The following is an 8,941-nucleotide window of genomic DNA, read 5'->3' on the forward strand; positions in this document are numbered from 1 at the left end:
CAAATAATAGTATGTGAGACAGTGGTAATATCATTATGTTTCTATTTGTCAGTAGAGGAGCTGAGCTTAGCCTGACAGTTAGCCTGCTTTAGACCAGGGGCCAGTTGCATAAACTTAGCCACCATCTTAAGACTGTGTCTTAAAAAATAGTTTGACCAACTAGCAGTTGCCAAAGGGTAATCAGTCTTACTTTTCCAATACAAATAAGACCAATCTACCTTTTCATAACATGATTTAAAAAGCTATGACCAGTCTTGAAGAAAAACAATTAGTTGACTAACTTTTTAAGACTAGTCTAAACCGTTTATGCAACCGGCCCCAGGTTAGTTTCCCAGCATAAGTTGCCACAGTGACTAAGCTTGATCTAGACCTATGTTAAATTTGCTTTATGGAACCAAATCATTTGACAATGAGTCAGACTAACTGAAATAAGCCTGGCTTATTTGGTTAACTTGTTTTATGAAACAGACCTCGAGGCATTAAAAGTGATCATATTTTCTCTATTACATCATATTGCATCGAATTGCATTGTGTTGAATCGAATCGAATCGAAATCGGATCGCACTGCATCGTAATAGGGGTGAATCGCATCGCATCGGTAGCTGCTTCATATGTATCTTTAATGTATCGTATCGTTGGCTATGTATCGAGATGCGTATCGTATCGGCCTGAGTCATGAGATGCACATCCCTAATACAGATATTGACTTGACTGCAAACCCCTACTCCTCATCTTGAAATTCCTGAGAATGGACAGTCTGAAGGATAGAGGTCACACTGAAGACTTTGAATCAGAAAACAGAATCAAAAGTTTCAGCCTGTCAGTAAATATGCACCACCCATTTGGGAAGTAGGAAGCTGAGAACTGAGTGTTTTAAGTTAGGTATCATATAGAGTTTCATAAACAGTTGTTTGCATAAGCAGTACTGTTGCTTTTGAAACACTGAGATGACATGCTGCTGTTCTCTGTCAGGATTGGACCTGTTTTGTCATGTGTTTCAGTTCCTGTTTTGCCTTATTTGGTCTTGTTCCTGTCCTTGTTTAGTTTGATTATTAATTGATTCCCTGCACCTGTCTGTCCCTCGTTATCCAGTCCTTATAAGCCCCAGTCTGTTCAGTTTGTATTTGTCGGTTCTACTTGTTTCTACGTGTGTTTGCGCAGCGCCTATTGTGGATATTCACGTGTTTGCTTCATTAAAGACTGTGAATGTTCCTACGTTCTTCCTGCAGCAGCATGATGTGACATTCTCCTGCGCCTTAACTGTTTAGTTCCATAATTGGTTATGCCGTTAAAGTATGTTTAGATGGCATGCTTTCAAAGTGAAATTAGGAATAAAGCACATATTAGTCCATTTCAAGTCAAGTCAATTCACCTTTATCTATATAGCTTTAAACAAAACAGATTGTGTCAAAACCGCTTTACAGTGTTAAACAGGAAAACAGTGTGTCAATCATGCAAGACGACAATAAACAGTCAGTTTTTCAGTTAAAGTCACTTTCAGTCACTTTCACATTCAGTGATGTCATCATCCAGCTCAGTTAATTTCTCTTCAGAAAGTGTCTCCGCAATCAAGTCAACAATATTGCCAGAAATTAAGTTTCCCCAACTAAGCAAACCAAAACTCCATCGGTGACAGAAATGAAGAAAAACAACCTTGGGAAAAACCAGGCTCAGTCGGGCGGTCAGTTCTCCTCTGGCCAGATGAAACCAGCATGGTGTGGTTTAATTCCAGGCTGCAACAAAGTCAGATTGAGCAGAGGACTAGTCTGGTTCCCGTGGTCTTGTGCTGATGGTCGTAGAGGTGATGAGGTCTTCGCTGGAGATCTGTCTCTAGGGTTTATCTAGTTGACATGGTCTCCCCTGACATTCAGGGCTGTAGAGGTCGTCTCTAGGTGCTGATCCACCATCTGGACTGGATACGGACTGGATCTGGTGGCTAAGGTGACCTCGGAATACAACTAAAAAAAGATTAATATTAGAATAGATGCCATTCTTCTTCCGATGTAGCGAGTACATCGGGTGTTATGGGAAGTGTTCTCGGTTCCGGTTGACCTAATTAATGCAGCCTAACAATCCTTTAATGGATTTGAATTATAGAAATATGATAGTGTGTTATGTGTAAACCAGGTTAAAGACAGATTAAAGGGCCTCAGTCATGAAACATTCGTAAATTTTCAAGTGAGGCCGGTGGAGTAATTGATAATGAGCAACACCTGCGCTGGTCTCGAATCCCACAGAGGAGCCTTGGAAGGATAAAAGGAGGAGCGACGACAGTGAAGGACGAGAGAGGACCAGGCCTGGACTATTTATGTTGTTTTGGTTTTGTTTGTGCGCTGCAGTCATCCGTGAGGGCCAGGGGCCCGTTCTTCATACGTCGCTAACTCAGTTAGCTGGATTTGATTGTTGACGATTTCGCTTGATCTTGGATTGGTTGGTTCTTCGAAGCTAATCCAGGAGTTGCTGTCATAGCAACAGGTCCGTAAGCTTAAACTTGCTTGGGAGCAGGCTTATTTCATGTAAACAGGATTAGATCACGGCTTTATAAGCGGAGGTGATACGAGAAGTCTGTTGCACTTGCAGCCATGTCTTGCCCGTTTTTATGAGAGCAACCTGTTGCGGAAGGTGCGAGGATAATTCGCAGAGCTTTTAGAATTAATCGTGTTTTGCAACACAGACAGGATCCATTAGCACAGCGCGATAGTGTACTTTTTGAAAGATATAGTTTTTCACGTGAGGGTGTCATTTACATAATTAATTTGTTGGAACCTCATATTAAAAGTTTGACTTGTCGGAGTCGGGCTTTCACAACAGCACAAACTGTGTGCATCGCGTTGAGATTCTTTGCGAGTGGCATTTTCCTGTACACTATTGGGGATGCGGAGAACTTGGCCAAAAGTGCTGTCTGTCGTGCCATTCGCAAAGTTCATCTGGCGCTCAAGCAGTTTTTAGGTGTTTTTGTGGTCTTTCCAAGCCACTTAAGACCCCAAGTTGTAAAACAGAGCTTTTTCGCCATTGCAGGTACATTCTACTTGTTAATGAAGATCGTGTGAATATGACCACGCTAGTAAATATGAATCGATTGTCCCCCAGGCTTCCCTAATGTGATTGGTGCCATAGACTGCACACACATTCATATCAAGGCCCCACCAGGCCCCAATGAAGGGGATTTTGTGAACCGAAAGGGGGTTCACAGTATAAATGTGCAGGTGAGTTACTATTACAATTCTTAATATTTTAGATTGGTAATATACACAACACTATAATTACAGAAACGTACACCGTAAATTCAGTATACTTACAGTTTTTGCGGGTTGTAATCTAAAGTGTTACCTTTTTTTTCACCTTCACCGTCCAGTCACTCTGAAAAAAAAAGTCCTTCTTTATTCCATTTAACTATGACTCTCTTGAGTTCCACAACGTGATCTTATTGTCTATTGTTTAGTGAAGAAAACAATTTGATTTGGTTGGAATGTCAAGTCTTTATCAAATTCTGAAAAAAAAAAAAAAAATCAGCAAAAGGACTAGGTACTCGCCATCCCAAATTCCATATTGAATAAATTTTTGTTTTTGAGTTTAAGTAGATTCTCATTCATTTTTATAACCTTGCAGAATGTAATTACAAAGATTATATAAAATGTAAATAACCTTGCTGGCTAAATTTTTCATTCTGTCAGAAACAGTAGATCTGAAAATTAGATGTTAGGTACAATAAACTTTGACTCATCTGAATTGATTTTTGGCCTTATGAGATAAACAAATCCTTTCCCATATGCCTCATATTGTATTTCATAAGATAATTAGGTTCGGATAAAACACAACTGTAAGGAGAGAAACACATATCCTAGCATACGTTTCCACATCTCTCTTTTTCCATTCAGAATGTTTTAGATTTTTGATGTGCACATTTATGTAAATGCGAATAATTGTACATTTCCATCACTGCGTCATGCACATTATGCGCTTGCTGTAATAGAACAGTTATACATTATGTTATTAATTGCTGACAGGAGATATTTGCAGAAGAAGTGCAGTAGTTCACATAATGATGGCTCAAATGGCTATTAATATACGTCACCCACTCTCAAAACAGTTCAAGCTTTAACAGCAAGGTGAGGGAGGCGGCTACATTTGAATAATTGTGTGCAATGGTCAGGATTTTTCAAAATGTGCATTACCATAGTTGGATGGAAACCCAGTTATTGTTTGGAATGACTTGAATAGTCAACATTTAACAAAACAATACTTTCTTACAGTCTGTCGTTACATGTTATCTCTGTGATTTAAAGCAATTAGACTATTATACCATTACGTCTTAGAGAACTGCAAATTTAAGATAATTGAAGTCTTTGAGTTAAGCTACAAATATTGATGAGATACAGTTTGTGAGTACTAGGTCAGTGTCCCTCAGGGATGGTCAAATAGAAACTTGAAAAACATGCATTTGCTTCACTTGGTTTCTACTAGCTAAAGCTCATATCCATGTTGTTATGAGTCAGTATCAAGGAGATTTGATTGTTAGCAACAATACAGGCCTTCCTTAATATGGATGGTACCATATTTAATGTTAGAATAATTATCTAATTATTGTGTGTTGAAGTTACATATATATGATAAAGTCTGCCAAATTTACAGTTTTTCAGTACATTGGTTTAATTATGGGTTAGCAGTACTTTTGTCAGAAAAGTCATCATTGATGAGTTTCTACAAGGCTGTGCAAAGGCACTTTTTAGTTTATTTTTTTCTTTTTCTTTTCTCAGTTTTAGAACACAAATTTTGGACTGCTGTTTCACCAGTGCCAATAGATATAAGTCAAAATAATTTAACAGAAATGTGTCTATGTGTGTGTGGGAAAAGTTAGTACACATTAATTTAAAGCCGTTTCCAGGCTATTTAAAATCCACCGTTGCGCAGCATGTAAAATAATCTACAAATGGAAATGGTCACATTGTCATTTTCATATGTTTATTAATCACCCATTTTCATCCATCAATCTGTATAATATCCCATTATCGATGTGCCCACATGTGTTGAAAAAAAGGCAGCACTTTTTCACCACACTGTTAGGGACATAATCTGAAATTGAGAGATTTTCATTCAAGGCCTCCAAGCTAATACAGTATTTATATAGTTATGTTCAGGAACATATGCATAATAATCTGGGTTCTAATCCCTCTTGCTTTCTCTCCTGGTTTATTCAGGTTTCACACAGTCAAACAGTTATGCTATTTAAATGTACAGCCAAATGGGATACTTTATCAACATGCAATCTTGATTCGTGGTAGTCCTCAAGTTCTGAGCAAGACTGGAAACTTTCAGCAGTTTCTTGCCCAGATAATGAAATCAACAGAGATCTGTTCCATGGATTGAACATTGAAGTCTTTGAGTACTTTCGGCTGATGGGGCTGGCACAGAGTCGTGACCTCTAGGAGCAGCCAATGGACAGAACAGTTGTTTTCTATTTACAAGTCACTGATTTATGGTCCAAAAACAGGCTTTATCAGCCACAGAGACATGTTAAACTCCCTCCAGTCAACTGGCCAATATTAAAAAATTCTATAAACAAATAAAGTGAACAAATGATGGTTTGCTCTGGCTGTTGCAAAAGGGAATGCGTTAGCACAGGTGGAAAGAATGTTTCAACAAAATACATGAGAATGTACGGCTCCCTCACGTCTGCTGAAAAGCCACCAGCCCCTGGAACCCACACAATGTTTGTCACACTTTCTTACTATATATTAAATTCTTGGCTACTAAAGAGCTTTTGAACATTTCCACTGTTATTGGACAGAAGAAATAATGTGCTAAATACTGAAGAACAACATACGTGACAATGCAGTTCAGTTTTTCGGTTAATACATTCATTATGTAGTTGACTCATGTAAGTGGATTGTGCTTGCATGTTTACTGGACAGCTAAAGCAAAAATGTAATGAGACTGGTAATTTAGTTTCGAGGACATAATTCATTAAAATGGTTATTGTTATTATTATTATTATTATTATTAACTTATTTAGGAGTGCTTTGAACATGTATAACCTTACAGTATGGATATTGAGGTGTAGCTTTTGTGGCAACTAGCCCTGCTCTACCCTATATTATTATTATTATTATTATTATTATTGTTATTTTAACTATTAAACTTTGCATATGGGTTGTGAAATGTACCCTGATATGTTTCACAAGCCAAATGAAACGGTTTCGGATTTTTCCCCACGGGTCTGTAATTTCCTGAGTTCATATTAACTCTGGTGCAAGAGCTTCTACCCATCTCTTTCTCTCTCTGACTGTCTGTCTCATTCTCTTCCGGACTGTTACCCCTCCCTTCTCAGCAGCTGAACATTTGCTGGCTGAATAATCCATCTACATGCCCATATCTTTGCAGCCTTGTAAAATCATTTTTATGAGGCTGTTCGTGTGTTACCAATTTGTATCTTAGCTCATTTAAATAGCCTTTAGGGTCACAGGTGGTTTTGTGCACACGGCTAATCAAGCAGGGTGTTAAAATGTGATTCAAACCATTAGGCCATTCTCTTTTGTCTGAATTATTTAATTTAACAGGTTGTTTACAATGCTAAGCTACACGACTGACTTAATTGGGTAGTTGCTGGCTATTTCAACAAAAATGTAAAAGAAATGCACTATAAAACAGAACATTTTGAAAATTTAAAGCAAACACATTTAATGCTGAAACCCAAATAATGAATGTACCTTGTTTGGGCTCAGGGTAACATAATGCTGGTTAAGTAAAGGTAATAATATATGAACACAGCTTGCTCCAGTTGACAGGATGAAGCATTTAAAATTAAGTTTTCTCCAACACCTTCCCACTAATCAAGGAAACATGAAAACCAGAGTGTGTGGGAAAGCATATGGGGTGTTAAAGGGTTTCAAATGTTTACAGAGTAAAGCCATTACAGGCTGGCATTGCACACTGTTGAAATAGGTCACATTTCCCATTTGCCATCTTCACCAACCTTGTACAGATTGGGAATGGGGAGTGCTGGAGGATGACTAGATTGAAAAGAAATGTCCAATGTATTCATGCATGTGCGACTTCCTTTGAAAGTGTCCAAGCTGGCATCTCTAATCTTCATTTGGTTCCCTGCTTAAAACAATGATGGTCAAAAGAGCAAGTTCACTGAGGATATTACAGACATTACGTAGCAGATCCGCATCATTTAACCCAACCTGAGCCAGGAACAAGGGCCAGCAATTAGAAATCTTTTGATCCTGAACAAGGCACTCTTATATCTGAATGTATGCAGCCTCCACACTGAAGACATCTGTGTGTAATGAGCCCTTAGAATGAGAAGAACAAGACTGAGAGATTGTGTCTATTACTCATATGTAGCCACTCACTGCTGTTTAGGGCAAGATCTGATTCACAGAACAAAAATGGAAGCTTCAACAACAACTAATCAAGGTATAGGCCAACTCATATATTTGTAGGTGCTTTAAAAAGTGCTTTCAGCGTAGGTGTAAACTGCAATGTGTGTGTGTGACAAATCTGAATCTACAGTAATCATAGCACACTGCCTCATTGATATACAGCCATATTGTGATAAACACCACCATTTAACTACACACTCTTTTTAACTTTTCCCCCCCCAGCATTTTTTGAAAAAAGTTGCCAGCCACCGCCAGCGATTTTGATGATTTTCACAAAAATTTGATGGCCTCCAGTATATCTTGCTGTATGAATATTTGAATATGCAATACACCAAAATAAAGAACAGAGCCTCTACTTTAAAAAAATCCTGGATCAACATTTTACTCTGTAACATTATGCAGTCTTCATTTATATGCTGTCTATTGCTAATGATCACATTATTTTTCATATGCATCTGTTTACATAAGAGATTGCTCGTTTCTCCATCCTGTTCACGTGTGTTTTTGTTCGGGAGGTTTTGTTCTCATTCAGAAGATGCGTAATAGCGCCCCTGAGTGTATAAAAGTGAAAACATGGAAAGCCGTTGTGGTGAGGGGGGCGTGGTTCAGCGAGGTCTGCATCGGGAGAGAGAGGCAGGAGACGAGCGGTGCGTAAGTAGGTCAAGTGCAAATGATAAACACCTGTGTCTCGTTTCAGTAATTGGTGTGGAGAGACCGGATAAAAGGGGCCACCTGGAACATGGATGGGAGAGAGACTGACTGGGAACGCGAGCCACCCGGAGAGACGGGTCATAGAAGCACGAAAGCATATGTCAAAGTTGTGTTATGAGTTACTGACTGCGAGTTTGGAAGCGCTGAGTGAGCGCCGTTTTCTGTTGTGTGCACCGAGAACTCTAAATAAAGCTCGCGTCCCAGCAAGCCGACCCTGTCTTCTTCCTTCCACCCTATTGAACCATATCACACTGGTGCCGAAACCCGGGAAGGAAGAAGAACGCCGTCGCCGTCATGCATTTGCGGAGGTCATCCAATCGCTCGCGGGTCTTCACCAGGAGCACCATCAGGCGCTGCTGGGCCTGAGGGACGATCAGGAGCGGCGGTTCCATGCCCTCATCCAAGCAGGAAGACCACGAGCTGTTCTGGAGCTGGATTGACCGGGAGGTTCGGGCTGGGGGACCTACATCTGCCCTAGCACCACCCACCCATGTGCCTCTCCACAAGATGGGTCCCCAGGACGACCTGGAGGTGTTCCTGGACCTGTTCGAGAGGTCGGCAGAGGCCGGGGGAGTGGCCCGAGGAGGACTGGCCAGTGCGGCTCATTCCCCTGCTGTCCGGGGAAGCGCAGGTGGCCGCACAACAGCTGCCAGTCCAGAACCTCCTGGTCTACAAGGACCTCAAGCGCGCCATCCTCCAGCGGGTCGGCCGGAGCCCCGAGCAGCATCGCCAGCGCTTCAGGTCCAGTGCCCGTCGCTGAACCAGGCCATCCAACTGGCGGAGGACCAGATGGTGGCGTGCCCCGGGGTCGCCGGGGTCGGGCCATCTGTCTCTCTCTCTCT

At 40.6% G+C, this 8,941-nt stretch overlaps 1 pseudogene; it reads left to right on the forward strand.

Moving 5' to 3' along the window:
- The first annotated feature begins 2,582 nt into the window (after positions 1 to 2,582).
- Positions 2,583 to 8,539, forward strand: LOC107750117 (putative nuclease HARBI1; annotated as a pseudogene).
- The last annotated feature ends 402 nt before the right edge of the window (positions 8,540 to 8,941 follow it).

This window comes from Sinocyclocheilus rhinocerous, unplaced genomic scaffold (genome assembly GCF_001515625.1).
Source record: "Sinocyclocheilus rhinocerous isolate Xijiao unplaced genomic scaffold, SAMN03320098_v1.1 scaffold722, whole genome shotgun sequence".
Lineage (NCBI taxonomy): Eukaryota > Metazoa > Chordata > Actinopteri > Cypriniformes > Cyprinidae > Sinocyclocheilus > Sinocyclocheilus rhinocerous.